The sequence below is a fragment of the Pelobates fuscus genome, chromosome 9 (assembly GCF_036172605.1).
Source record: "Pelobates fuscus isolate aPelFus1 chromosome 9, aPelFus1.pri, whole genome shotgun sequence".
NCBI lineage: Eukaryota > Metazoa > Chordata > Amphibia > Anura > Pelobatidae > Pelobates > Pelobates fuscus.
Window position 1 is genome coordinate 138,955,852 of NC_086325.1, and position 15,192 is coordinate 138,971,043.

Genomic DNA, 15,192 nt, shown 5'->3' on the forward strand with positions numbered 1-15,192 from the left:
CGCATGCGCAGCAAACCGTCACACTATCAGTCAGCATCTTTTCACAAATCCATTTCTATGGGGAACATTCAGCGCCTCCTGGAGACGCTTAATGTAGGTGCTGGACACTGTGCAGCACTGACACAGGAAGTACCTCTAGTGGCAGTCTGAGTGACTGTCACTAGAGGTGTTTCTAGGCAGCAATGTAAACACTGCCTTTTCCCTGAAAAGCAGCATTAACATTGAAAAGCCTGCAGGAACAAACTATAATCACCAGAAGCACTACTTTAAACTAGTAATTATGGTGACTATAAGGTCTCTAACTTTTCAGACCAGATATGTGAAGCACATTTCCCATGATGCTCAACCAGTTCAAATGATGGCTAAGTTATGGAAAAGGTAGTTCACAAACACCAAGATTAGCCATTACTAGTCTATGAGCTCTGTTACAATTTTCAGAGTAATATTCTGTTTTTCTGGTGCAGTAACCATGATAAATGCCTGTTAGAATAAATTGTACTAAAAACAACTCCATGTGAAAAAGGAAAATGCAAATTCCAATAACATTAGTCACTCGATCATATTCTGCCCAAACAAAAAGGCCAATCATATTCAGTCGCACATTGATAACATCATAATGATCAAACCATACGTGGAAGATAATGAGCACAGCACAAATGGGAATCATTAAACCATAATTTACTTCCACAGTGAATCATAATTGAGACCCGTTACTCAGGCCCATTTCGTATTTTTTTTTCACAGGTAACAATAAGCTGGGAACGATGACAAGTCTGAAAAAGTAAGCTTGTAAGTCATCCAAATAACATCAAAGAAGCCATAGATGGGTCCAATTATTTTACGGTTTGTGGCCCTGTTTTTTTACCCAGACTGTTCAACAATGTAAAAAAAACATTGCAGGTTTGTATAAACTGCAATGTTTACATTACCTCTAGTGACCATCATGCTGGCCGCCACTAGAGGCGGTTCCCCAGCAATAACCAAGTTATGCTAAGTTAGTTATTTAATCAAATGCTTCTCAAAGAGAGCATTGGATTGGTGCAGTGCGGCATTTTGCCACGCATGCGCACTTGCATCTTAATACTTTATGTGGAAGCATTAGATTGGCTGAGAACATCAAGACCGATTATGTATTCTTAACACTAGTGTTCCTTTAAAAGTATACTATAATGCCAGGAAAACAATGCAGTATTCCTGGCATTATCGCACTCCCTGACTCCCCTCTCCACGGTAAACAAAGGGTTAAACACCCTTTACTTAATATACTGTACATCATCTGCACATCAAAAATAAAGAATTCCCAAAAAAAACCTTTACTAATTTTATCCCAGCACCGATGTCCCTCGGAGCTGGGCTGGCGCTCCGCCCCCTTCGAAGTTACTCTGGGACGCCATAAGCTTTTTTAAAGAGATGGGTCTTAAGGCGCTTCTTAAACGACTGAAGACTAGGGGAGAGTCTGATGGCGGTAGGCATCAGACTATTCCATAGAAATGGAGACGCCCACGAGAAGTCCTGCAAGTGTGAGTTGGCCGTACGGGTGCGAGAAGCGGAGCAGGTCACGGGCAGATCGAAGAGACCGAGAAGGGGCATATCTGTGGATCTGTGAAGAGATATAAGAGGGGCTAGAATTGGTCAACGCTTTATAGGTATGGGTTAGCACTTTGAATTGACTTGTATAGGAAGCCAGTGTAAGGACTTTTACTTTTACTTGGATGGCATTGATTGGCTTATCCGGTCAGCTGATATACTCATGATGTGAATAAAACCTAAAACATGGACAATATGGTTATTGCCAAAACAGACATGGAACTTTCAAATCATCAACAAAATGGAGTGAGAGATCTATGCTGTGGATGCAAAGCTTTCCATCAACTTTTCCCCAAAACACTGGGTAGACTTTCAGGTTTTTCATGAAGAAAATTTAGTATGTAGCCCTGAGCACAACAGTCAGCAATGACAGACAATGAATAAGAGCAATAAGGATATGGAATTCATTGCCTGAAGAGGTGGTTTTGTCAGAGTCTATACAGATGTTTAAACTGCAATTGGATAAATACTAGCATAAACATAACGTACAGGGATATAATTTCTAATTAGTGGGCTAATAGCTGCTTGATCCAAGGAGACATCTGACTGCTATTTTGGGGTCAAGAAGGAATTTTTTCCTAGTTTGTTGCAAAATTGGAAGCGCTTCAGACTGGGTTTATTACCTTCTTTTGGATCAACAGCAAAAGCATATGTGAGGAAGGCTGAACTTGATGGACGCAAGTCTCTTTTCAGCTATGCAACTATGTAACTATGTAACTATGTAACTATGTAACTATGTAACTATGTAACTATGTAACTATGAATAGAAAAGTGGGCACCCTATTCTTACAGCCCAATAATGAAAGACAGTGGGTTCTCAAACTATGTCCTTATTGTACACCCAACACCCAGTTTTATTTCAGTATTCAGACAGGAACAGCTATCTGTGGGTCTTGAGGACAAATGTGACAACCACTGGTTTACGATAAGGAGTTAAACCAGCAACTGTAGAGAATTGCAATAGTATTCCACATTTCAGCCTAAAATATCAGGGACACTTTAGTCATCAGAATAACTACAGCTATTTTTGTTTTTGTTCTGGTCAGCATAATCATTCCGTTCAGGCTTTCTGCAGTAAACCCTGTATTTTCAGAGAAAAGGCAATGTTTACATTACAGCCTAGGGATACCTCCACTGGCCAATCCTCAAATGGCTACTAGAGGTGCTTCCTTGGGCAGTGCTGTAGAGTAAGCAACACTGCTATTCATTGTCTCCATCATCTTAATGCAAACACTGAATTTTTCTCATAGAGATGTACTGTTTAATGCATTTCTATGAGGAGATGCTGATTGGTCAGGGCTGTGTTTGACTTGCACTGGCTCTATCCTGATTTGCCTCCTTGACAAACTCAGCCAATCCAATGCTTTCCTATGTGAAAGCATGGTGATTGGCTCAGAACATCACTTCTGATGTCAGCCAAGGAGGCAGATCTGAGGCACAGCCAGCAGCCACAGACTGGAATAAAGGTAACATTTTACAATATTTAAAGGATCACTATTGGATCTATGTATGTATTCCTGACCCTATAGTGCTAAATCCACCATTTAGGAGGCTTGCCCCCCGTAGGTCCCCGACCCGCCCCCTTTATGACATCAAAATGGCAATTTGTTTATCCAATCCAATGCTTTCCCTTAGGGTAAGTATTGGATTGTCTAAAATCGGCACTGGGGCGGGGCCAAATGCAGTTTTGGCCAATCAGGACCTCCTCAATGCATCTCTATGAAGAAAATTCTGCGTCTCCATGCAGAGCGTAGGGACCATGAACGACAGGGCTGCCTACTGTGCAGCATTGAGCCAGGAAGCCCCTCATCTAAGGAGTGGCCACTTGGAGGTGTCCCTAGAGGCAATTTAAACACTGTCTTTTCTCTGAAAAGGCAGTGTTTACATGAAAATGACTGAAGGGAGCTATTATACTCACCAGAACAACTACGTTAAGCTGTAGTTGTTCTGGTGACTATACTGTCAATTTAAGTCTAAATACATGAGCAAATCTATGTATGCATTAATTTGTAGAGTGTTTCAAAAGAAACTCTACATTAATATTTCACCATTTTCTAAGTATGCCCTGTGATGCACAGACAGTAGACACAGAAAAAGTAAAGGAGTTTAAGCATGCGTGGGATAGGCATAAGGCTATCCGAACTATAAGATAAGGCCAGAGACTAATGAAAGTATTTAAAAAATTGGGCAGACTAGATGGGCCGAATGGTTCTTATCTGCCATCACATTCTATGTTTCACAAATAAAGCAGAGCTTTATACAAGAACTCTGCTCAAACATGAAACGAGACACTGGAGAGTCATATATAGTCAGGGTTTGCTATATCCACCATGTATTCTGTATAAACACACATACCTATAGAATGTAAGCTCGTTTGAGCAGGGTCCTCTTCAACCTATTGTTCCTGTAAGTTTATTTGTAATTGTCCGATTTATATTTAAATCCCCCTCTCATAATATTGTAAAGCGCTACGGAATCTGTTGGCGCTATATAAATGGCAATAATAATAAATGGCAATAATAATAATACACACATTTTGCTTGAACCCTGTGATTTCATAAGACTACACCCAAAGACTGTGGTCAGAATTCTGAACACAAAGTTTAAGAAATGAAAAGGTAAATATTATAGTAGCCTTTAGTGCCTTTTTTTATTTATTTTTTTTAACCGTGTGTTTGCAGATCACAGTATCACACCTTGGATTCACTAAGGTCATTTACAGGAAATTGGTCTGATAGACGCTGCAGTCTACAAATAAATGAGTCTCCTCCTCCCGAGTCTGCCTGGATTTTCTGCTCATTGTGTGATACAGACAGAAGCTGCAGTCTGCAGTACAAGGAGACTCCTCAACCATATTCCAGCTTCCTACACTTGCCATATGATACAGATCGAATCTGCAATCTTCAACAGGTTGAGGGTGGTTAATCCAAGTCTCACGTTTAAAAAAAAATGGTGAAAAGCAATCGCCATGGAAACCAGCAAACACATTCCATTGGTGACTCCTCCCGTTTTTATACATTTTTATTATTTTATTATTTATATAGCGCCAGCAAATTCCGTAGCGCTGTGCAAATTTTACATCTACGTATCACTTTTGCGAACACAACATTTTCAGCATTATTTACCAATGTGGGAATTCGAGTGGAATTTCACATTTTAGACCAAAATAGTTCAACCTGAAGCATAGCTGACTTGGGAGAATAGTTTTCAAGTCAGCTACTTTGGTCTTAAAGGACCACTATAGGCACCCAGACCACTACTGCTCAATCAAGTGGTCTGAGTGCCAGGTCCCCCTAATTTTAACCCTGCAGCTGAAAACTGCAGTTTCAGAGAAATTGAGAGTTAATCCAGCCTCTAGTGGCTGTCTTTCTGAGGCCACTTCCACGATTCTCAGTGTGAAATCGCATTGAACTCACGCAGCAGGAGTTCAGATCCCCATAGGAAAGCATTGAGTAATACTTTTCTATGGGCAATTTGAATGCGCGCGCGGCTATGGCCGCACATGCGCATTCGGCTCCACTCGGGAGCTGACGTCGGAAGGAAGAGAGGTCACCAGCGCCGAGGGGGCCCGGCACTGGATTAATAACCCCTTAAGGACACATGACATGTCATGATTCCCTTTTATTCCAGAAGTTTGGTCCTTAAGGGGTTAAGGTACGTGGCTGAAGGGGTTTTAACGCCTTCAGTCCAGTGGGGGGGGGAGGGGGGCCTAATAACCCTATAGTGCCCGAAAAACAGATTTGTTTTCCTGGCACTATAGTGCTCTTTTAAAGGGTAACCTGTCATGGTAAATACAAATTATGCTCTTTTTAAAGAGCATAACATTTCATCTATATATCGCGCTAGCAGATTTGCCGGCAAATGTATAGATTACGAGAAAAACACATTTAAAAATAGGGCTCTCATCTGTCAGTTAAATCTGCAGCATAAACTGACAAGAGAAAAAAAAATGAATAAAAGACCTCCAACAAGTGGCTCTTCTGCTGTTCACATGTAGCAGCCACAGAGCATGCGCTGCAGTTGCCAACTCTATAGTCAGCGCTGCTGACGTCACGCCGGCATATGAAGCCAGTGTGTCAGGGTCACTGAGGAGGTCTGCCCTGCATGGGGAAGTGTCCACAAGCAGAATACATCAAAGAAGAGAGCAGACGTACCAAAGGTGGGTGTTACAACAAGAGTAACGCCCACAAATAAAGCTCAGAACATGGAATGGAGGGTAAGGTGAGCAAATCGCAATATTTTATCTGGAATACGATCTCTGTGATATACAATGCATTCAATACATTAGGGGGTATTAAGCTTAACTTAATATTGGCATGACAAGTTCACTGAAATTCCAACCCAGTCAAGAGAATAGGACTACTTTGTCTCTGTACATCTCCTCCGCCTATTTCCTGACACAAGGCAGAGCCTATGTGTCAAGACCTGCAGCCGTCATCGGTGACAGCTGCAGGGTATTGGCTGGTTCCAGCGAGGATCCCGCAGTCTTGCGGGATTCCCCATAGGCCTGAATACTGTACACTTGCGCAGGCATGAGAGTACAGCAGTAGCGTTGGCTCGAGTTGAGGAAGAGCAGTGCCACCAAGCCCGCGAAGGACAGGTTTAGGTAAGTCATCTAGCTTTTACTTGTCCCCTGCAGCCACCAAAACCTTCAGACGCAATGTCACCATCAGGGTACTTTGCCGAATTCGCAAAGTCCCCCGATGGTGATATTGCTGCTTTATATTAAAAAATTCACTTTTGAATTCCTGATAACTCTCAATTTAGAAAATAAACATTAAAAAAAATATCCCCCAATGAGTTTCCTTCCCAGTTTGCCTGCTTATCGTGTGATCCAGATAGAAACAAGTCTTCTCTCCAGCTTACCAATTCCATTGTTAGTCTTAATGCAGATTCTGCTTCTATCTCCTCCGCTGTTTGGGAACTCCGCACAATTGTTACATATTAGAGATAACTTGGGCAACCCATCTGCTTGCTTCCAAGATTTGTAATGTGCAGCCAAAGCTTCTTTAATTTTTAATACTGTCACACTAGGAGCAGGGGAATATATTCCCCATATTAAATGCTGATAATTTGACATAACGTATTACCAACACAGTGTTCTTCTAACAGAAAAATAAACAACAATTCTAAATTATCTGATTAATTACAGCAGGGCCTACGGCAATTGAAACTAGACCCCGTATAGTGTACGAAGCCTTACTGCAAGGCTTGATAAACCTAGGAGGCCATGTCACCATGGAGACGAGAAATTGTCTCCGGGCACCCTGGTTTAATACGGTGTCGGAAACAGTTCTAGAGCATCACACAGTATGTGTCCCACACCATGCTGCCAGTTATCAACACAACACTTGTGGATGTCAAGCAAAACTGAACAGCTCAATGCTATAGTATTACATTTGTTGCAGGCCCAGCTTGTTATCAGCGCCTTGCCTTATGCAAGATCCGTGCGACTAAAGCAGCAACATATCTTTGGAAACGCTGGCGTATGGAGCGGGAAGAGACCTGCGCTGCATAGAGACTAACTATCTCAGGTATGGTGTGGGTGTATACTTGCATTGGCTGCTGTTGATAAATGTGTCATGTGACGTCTATACTGCTACCATATAAACTTATTTTGTTTTGGGGACTACACATTTTATACTTATCATGGATACAGGGAGTCATAAGGATGCTATATTATGGTCCCTTCTATAAAGTAACACGGGTCAACTTTGGATGAGGTTTAGGCGCCGTGAAAAAAAAATGTAATATTGGTTTCTAAAGTTTGGGTCTGCCTCTTAAAACAGAAAAAAAAAAAGTTGCCAAGCATGGTCTTACCTGGTGGTTTCAAAATTTCAAGTAACGCAAAACTAGCCAGGCCTTGAAAGTTACTCATGACTACATGGCACACTGACATGGGTGAATTCTGGAAATGTTTCACCCTGTATATCACTGGATATTTTACATATGGCTGGAAATCAAAATTGGTCTTACAAAAGGATTCAGCAGTTTTCATAAACCAATAAAGTAAAACCATAAATAAGGAACTCAAAGGTACAAAGACTGTGTTGATCAAAATGCATGCATTTAATTATGCATTTTTTTCATTGGAGTTATATCTAAAAACAACTTGCAAAAAACTGCTGGTCTCTTGTCTGCGGTCTTTGCAAGACCTCCCCTTCTAGCCCCACCCAGACTTTCTGTGACTGTCCAATCACAGACTGCCCAATACAGCTCAATGAGAAGTCTTTGGAAGGCAGGTGCTCTGGGCAATTGCTGCCTCTCGAGTTTAGTGCAAATAAGCTAACCAAACCAGGAAGTAACAGGACCTGTGGCCTGTTTGAAAAGCCGGGGGCCTATAACCAATATAATTTATAAAAGTGTCAATTCCTATTGAAATCAGCACGATTCCCCCCCCCCCCCCCCAACAAAAAATAAATAAAATAAAAAGAGGACACTCTCCATACAAAAAGCTTGTCCATTTAAGAGAGCATATTTCAAACTTTCAATCAAAATGGGCAAACTGGAATCTTGATCTTTAAATATGAAAATATTTGCTGCCAAATCAAATACCTGCTTTGAAGTTACAACTGTCAGACTCTCAATTCTACAACATGGAAATGTGAAGACATCAGAGTATCTAAAGCAAAACTGACATCTGTGTTTATATAATGACAACTAACTGAAAATGTGTCAATTATTTGTAAAACCACTGCTACCCCCCAAAATAAAATGTTGGAAATTTGATAAAACCAAAGACTGGACACGGACTGACATTTTTCCATTCTTTGCCAGAAGAACACATACATACATACACACATACACACATACACACATACACATTTTTTTTATAATTATTAAGGATTATAAAGTATATAAAATAAAATGTACAAATCAGAGCCAATAAACTGTAAGCATCAGAAAACACGCCATTATCCGCCCGATTCACAGCTTGAAACCCAGGCAAGCATATGTAGCATCTAGTTTCAAAGGAGGGGATACAAGATTCTCCAATGTGGCTAGCAAGAGCCCGAGGAGGCTACAGGGCAGTTATTTATGAATATCAGGAAAAGTAAACCATTTAGCCAGCTGCACCACTCATTGAGATTCTGAGTGTTTATAAAAAAAATTAAAAAAAATGTAAAAAAAATTAAAATAAATAAATCTCCACTGTTGCAGCACCCCCCTTCTGTGGTCAGATTTAGTTTTGTTTTATTTAAAAAAAAAATTCTGACCCTCTCTCTCCCCCCCCCCCCCTGCCGAACGACTCCCTGCTAACGGAGTTGCTAGTTCCATCCCCGCAGAGCCAGTTGCCATGGTAGTTATATACAGCACCTGGATAGCTTTGCAACGGCTGGTTCTGTCAGCACAAATTGCGACTCTCTCACTAGCAAAGTACTTCTTCGGAGTGAAAAGTCTGCGTGGGATGGCGAGTGAATTTAGTGATAGGTTATGGCTGATGGGACATCAAGCAAGAGGGAAATGTGTGGGGGCGGGCAAGGATGGAGGGAGAGGGACAAGCGGAGGGGGGTCCAATTGAACAATGACAGGGGTAGGGCGCAGGGTTTGATTCACCAATGCGATGATTTAAACACTTAGTCTCGTCCATATTCACAATCTTAGCCTGCTGTCAGACATGAAAACACAAAGGAGACTGCAAATGTCAGTAATTAGCAGTCCCTATACCTAGCAAATGGGTAATTAAGGAGTTTGTGCATTGAAATACAAAATTAAATTTAAAATAAAAAATAAATAAAAATAGCACACACCTTTTTTCCCCCCACACTGCAGGTTACATTTTGTTTTGAAAAGCCATATCACAACCTAAAGATGATGGCTTGTATGAGATAAAGTGTGGGGGTAAATGAGCCAAAATCTGTCTGAAAGCTGCGCTGATCAAAACAGTTAATTTGATACTCAGTCAGGTTGGTGTCACCCTCAATTATATTAGTAATTGGATCATAAATCTGGTGAAACTGCAGGCAAATTCAAGAGATGGTTCACCAAAAATCTCATTGACAAATTGGCTACACATTAATAAAAAAAAAATGGAGTAATTCAAATCAGTTTCATTTAAAGCATTCCAACCAATAGAAATGATTTAACAGGTGACTGAATGCTCTTATTAGAGTACCCTTTAAAGAAATACTAGAGAGTTCGGAATACAAATGTGTATTTCTAATGCTACAGTGCCCTAGTCACCATTTAGGTGACATCCTCCAGTAAAGTGTTAAAAAGTAGTTTACTCCCTTTTTTCCCACGCTGCACTGCTCTGCCGAGGCTGGCCCCGCCTCTTTGCCTGATATCATCAATGTTTATTTCAGCCAATCCAAAGGTTTCCCACAGGAAAGCATTGGGAGGCTAATGCACATGCGCAGCGGAACAGAGCGCCACTCTATGACACCATCTTATTGAAATAGTTGAGTTGTATTTCTTTATTTTGCCAGAAGCGCCTTAGTCTGACAGTCACTAGAGGCATTTTGTTCAGAAAGGCAATGTTTTACACTGCAGGCTTAAAACAAGGTAACATGGTATTGAGATAAAGTGGTCTGGTTACCTATAGTGTCCCTTAAATGATTGTTCTTGGTCAACATGAGCCACTCTGTGACATGAAAGAGTTAAGATTGGTGATTCTCAAAGAAGAACTTCATGAACCTTCAAGGTGTCTTGGATCTGCCTATTGAAAAAAGAATATGGAAAAAAACCTAAGTACTGAACTAGTGGTAGTACTTGCAACTAATACCGGTGGTAAATCTAGGACAGATCGACTCTTTCGGGCGCGGGTTAACAAAAAATTGGATTCGGATGAACAGTCTCAAATATTTTTTGCACATATCTACTTGCAGCCTGGTGTACCTCTGAATTTGTCTGTTGATCCCCACAGGAGCATGGCATTACAGCTGTTTGGCGTAACCCTTTAAATCAAAATAGTAGAACTCCATTATTTCTCATATGGGGAAGGTAAATACCTTCTCCTGCCCATCAGACATTTGGGGAGGGAAAGTTTTTTTTTTTTTAAATTCACTGACGGTCACACATTATGAAACAATCTAGACACAAAGAAATTAAAACCAAATTGCAAAGTGTAGACTAAAAATCTATGACTACAGTCAACCAAGATAATCATTTCCAAATCTATACTTTTTGACTACATTTTCAAATTCAATTTTCAGTTCACTAAACCCCCGTTTAGTAAATAACCCCGTAGAAATGCAAATAAAAGGTAGCGCCACAATATCGTTTAACACATAAAAGTTTGGAAGTGTATTAAAAACAAACAATGTGGCAGAAAATAAATTGTAAGTGCGATAATGATCAAAAAATGTAAAAAAAATTTTTTAAAAAGAGAGCTCTTAAAATAGTCCAATATAAAGTGCGACTAGCAAGGATATAGTCCAAATCTCGTGGAAGAACAATAATGTGGGTTTATTGGGTATAGACCCAGAGGTAGACAACCTTCAGCATTTCAGATGTTGACCAGATCTACCATAATGCTCTAACAGTCATAATGCTGCCAAAGCATCAGGGGAGACGTAGTCCACAACATCTGGAGTGCCAAAGGTTGCCTAACATTGGTCTAGAACGTCAGACACACAGGGGGGAAAAAATACAACAGATTCCTGCAGACCTTTTAAGATAATGCCATGTGAGCTTTCCTTCCCTTTAACAACTGCAGACACTACATCAGCAGCACTACAGCACTGTGCAGGTCTCCAGCTACTAATGAAACAAAACACCTTTAACCTCTAACACGGGTAAAGACTTCTGTAGAGGTATGCAATGCTACACAATTGCATTGTGATAAACGGAATAAACAGGGCAATCCCATAAATCAACACTCCATGCCGGGGTGGCCAAAAGGTAGATCCCCAGCTACCATGATGCTTTGTCATTTTAAATGCATGCCAAGCATCATGGGAGCTATAGTTTTAAAACATCTGGTGATCTACCTTTTGGGCAAACCTGCTCTATGCCCTTTGCGGCTGTGAAAATTCTCTGCATAAATCTTTATATAAAATGACTTCAAATGATAAGGCGTACAGTGTGCATTGTCAGGAATTCTAAGTGAATTTGAAGTTTTAAGCCAAAAATTAACAAACTGGACAAATCTGATCCTTTACATTTTTACAATTTTGTTTGAAAAATTGAATTTCACTTGGAATTCCCAATGTAATGAATAAGGCTGACAAATATTAAGAATCAAACAGAAGGTTCAACGTCAGACCAGTTGGCACCAGATGTGATAAGCTCATTTCAAGTCTACATCCATTTCTGGGCGGACAGTGACAGGGAGGGTGACAGTAGCTGGTAACGTTTTAAGAGCTACATTCTGCTGTGGCACACCGGATGTGAATGACTGACAGGTGAGCTGTCAGATGAGTCTGCAGAGATAGAGGTAGCAGCGTCTGACAAGCGAGAGTGATATAGAAATTCACCCAAACTCTAGACAGGTAGCAGGCTAATTGCCTAGGGCATTCTGAACTCCATGCGATGCACAACAATAAGAAGGGGGGGGAAATGCAGGTTTGGAAAAAGTCACCAACTTTTACTCAACATTTTGCCATTTGGTTATTAATTTACTTACTATAGAAACACCATAACTACTACAGCCTGGAACCAGAAGCCTGTTCAAGGGGATTCTGTTTGATCCCCTGAGCTAAGCCCTGCAGTGCAGGGTCGGTACACAGGCTAAGAACGTCAGCACTGCAGGGCTTAGCTCAGTGGATCAAACAGAATTGGTTATTATTTAGATAGCGCCAGTCTACAGAAGCTTCCTGAAAGCAGAGGAGGCGACAGCAGGAGCTTGGCGAACCCCACGTAAGTTGTCAAACTGTTCACAATCTGTTTGACTACTTACCAGAGGAGGGCACAAGAACTCCACTGGCAAAATAAACACTACAACAGGCTGCAGTAGTTATGGTGTTTGGGGTGTTACTTTTGTAGAATAGTGCAATATATTGTTCTAAAAGCTCACACATTCTAGAGTTAACTGCAGTTTAAAAAACTAAAAAAATACTGTAACTCGGTGTGTTAAATACACTAGCACCATAAAAAATAAAATAAATAAATAAAATGGCATGATAACGAAGATAACACATCTATATGCCACCTGCTAACCAACTGCTATTGGCAGTACTTCATATTATATAATAATATTATTAGTTGGGTTATAGAAGTGAAATATAATACAACGATCAAGAAATATTTTTTTTTTTTTAACTTTAAGAGGAACAGATATGCCATGGCCATTGTGCTACTGACAGACAAGAATACCGCTGCTGGCTGAGAGTTTAATTACCCCATTAGCCGTTAGTAAAAGTATAATACTGTAATATACATACATACATACACACACACACACGTTTCCTCCCATAAGCCTAAACACAACATCCCACAATGCTTAGCCTATCCCATCACACTAGGCATTATATGATCCTACACCACACATTTGTTGATAGAAGAGTGTACATGTGCTGTGTCCATTTAAGCAGCCATGACAGCGGAAGTAGAAGCAAGATTCGGTTTTAAGACTAGTATTCCGTCTATATATTGATAGTAAGTTTCCTGGCACATTTTAATTCTTTCACTACCAAAAGATCTTTCTCAATACTAATAATTAAGATAACAGTTATTGGAAACATGACTCATAGCTAGCACATTAAATGAAAGATAAAATTTTGTGCGGCTTGCTGAGGCCGTGGCTCCCCGGGAGGAAGCTCACACACACCATCAATGACCAGGACTACAGCGAAACCATATCTGGAGACTCCCAGCATGACATGGATCAACACTAAGCTCTCTAAATGCATCTACATGCCAGGAAGGTATCCAGTAGTAACTCTCTCAAGTGCTGATAAGTGGAAGATCCACTATTGGGAATAAGACGGGGGGGGCGGGGCCTGACTGTCATGGTGGACAGACGTGCATAGCTGGAGCTCCCTACTAAACCAGGCCAAAATGGCTAAAAATACACGTCTTGACCGCCCTAAAATACAGCATGAGACCCCAAGCGACTTACTAAAGCCAAGTCCCCACGGTGAACCGGTAAAGCGGCCCATGAGTGGACGATGGACAGCAGATTGTACCCGCGAGGGCATGCGGCCTAGTGAGTGCCGGGCGGGAGAGGCGGCCGACCTCCCAGCCTGGAGCAATCCGGAGACCAACTGCCACAGACGGGCACCCCGCAACCCCCCCCTCGGACCGGTGGGGGTGATCCCGGTCCACCCCTGGGGGTCTCCCCAGACAAAAAGCATGAGAGAAACGAGAGGCCTACCTAAAATGGCGGAAGCCATGCTGCCTTCCAGCAAGCACGAGGCCCAACAAGTACCCGGGTCCAACCTGGATTGCATTTTCGCCGAATTCTGGCTTAAGCTCAAACACCGGCTGCAACAACGGGTCCCAAGACCAACCAGCTCACGACGCCACCCTAGACAGCCGCCATCCGATCCGCAGCAACAAATCGTAGCACCGGTGGCATCTAAAACCACACCATGGCGGCGGAGAGGTGAGCACACAGCCCGCACACACAAGGCATCGAAGCAGAAGACACCGCAGAAGCCAAACGCAAGCCCGCTACAAGCACTCACCGTACCAGGGTTGACCCTACGCAGGCGGCAAGGTACAGCCAAACGACCCCACCAACTCCCGCCCACGTACGGGTCCCGGACGGAGACCCAGACACCCCGACAGTCACCCCCTGATCCTCAACGGCGGGGAGCTGCGCCAGCAAATCACTCAACAAATAAAAAATGGCGTCGGAAAAGAAAGCGTGCACCTCGTGCAGAACAATCCCACGGCAGAAACCAAGTAAGGGCCCGCTCCGGGCACCCACAGCCGCAGGAACGACCCCACGACGGCACCAGGGTACCAACCGCCCCCACCCACTCCCGACCACTTACCGCACCCAAGGGGAGATCCACGGGCACCCACAGCAGGGAACGACGAGGCATCGGGTGAACCAGCCAGGACGCACGGCAAACCGAGACCCATGACCGGGAGACCGAATAGGTTGTATGGCACTGCACTAAGGGAAATGATCTTACTAAAGCCGACCCGGCCAAAAAGGGACTCAATCCTGGAGAACCCCAGGGGACTTTACTGTATTAACGTGCCCTGCACTAGATATGCAAAAGTTTTGTCTGCTTACTCAATTTCACTCTATGTATTTATCGTTACACCGAACATGCAACATGGCACAGTGGTGCACAAATCAACAGCTACACAACAGATAAGGTAACGGCTACACATAAGCAGAGAGTATAACATAACGCTGGTAAACCAGTCTGTTTATGAGACACCGATATACAGAGAGCTCAGGGCAAACGATGCAAACGGTCACACTGCAGACATTCCCACAGGATTAGACACCATGGCAAGCAACTCAAGGCCACTATAGTACTCACCCACAGACCCAGGCACTCTAACACTACTCTAACACTGCTCAACAAGATATATTTTAACCTGTTATATGCCTAAGCCTGTTTAACCCTCACACTGCTCTTGAATAATGCGAACCCACCTAAACCTTACTGAATTGATTCATCAGCTTGTTTCACCTATGTTGGACTTCTATTGTATACGTATAAAAAAAAAAGTGCAAGACTTAACATATACCCTACTGTT

The 15,192-nt window shown here is 42.2% G+C and overlaps 2 protein-coding genes across 5 annotated transcripts in view; one reads left to right on the plus strand and one right to left on the minus strand.

Moving 5' to 3' along the window:
* IQSEC2 (IQ motif and Sec7 domain ArfGEF 2) overlaps positions 1-15,192 on the minus strand; it is a 198,392-nt gene that overhangs the window by 172,006 nt on the left and 11,194 nt on the right. The window lies entirely within an intron of this gene.
* G6PD (glucose-6-phosphate dehydrogenase) overlaps positions 7,220-15,192 on the plus strand; it is a 239,085-nt gene continuing 231,112 nt past the window's right edge. The window contains exon 1 of the mRNA XM_063432546.1: positions 7,220-7,223. The gene's annotated coding sequence lies outside the window, so the exon portion shown is untranslated. The remainder of the gene's footprint in view (positions 7,224-15,192) is intronic.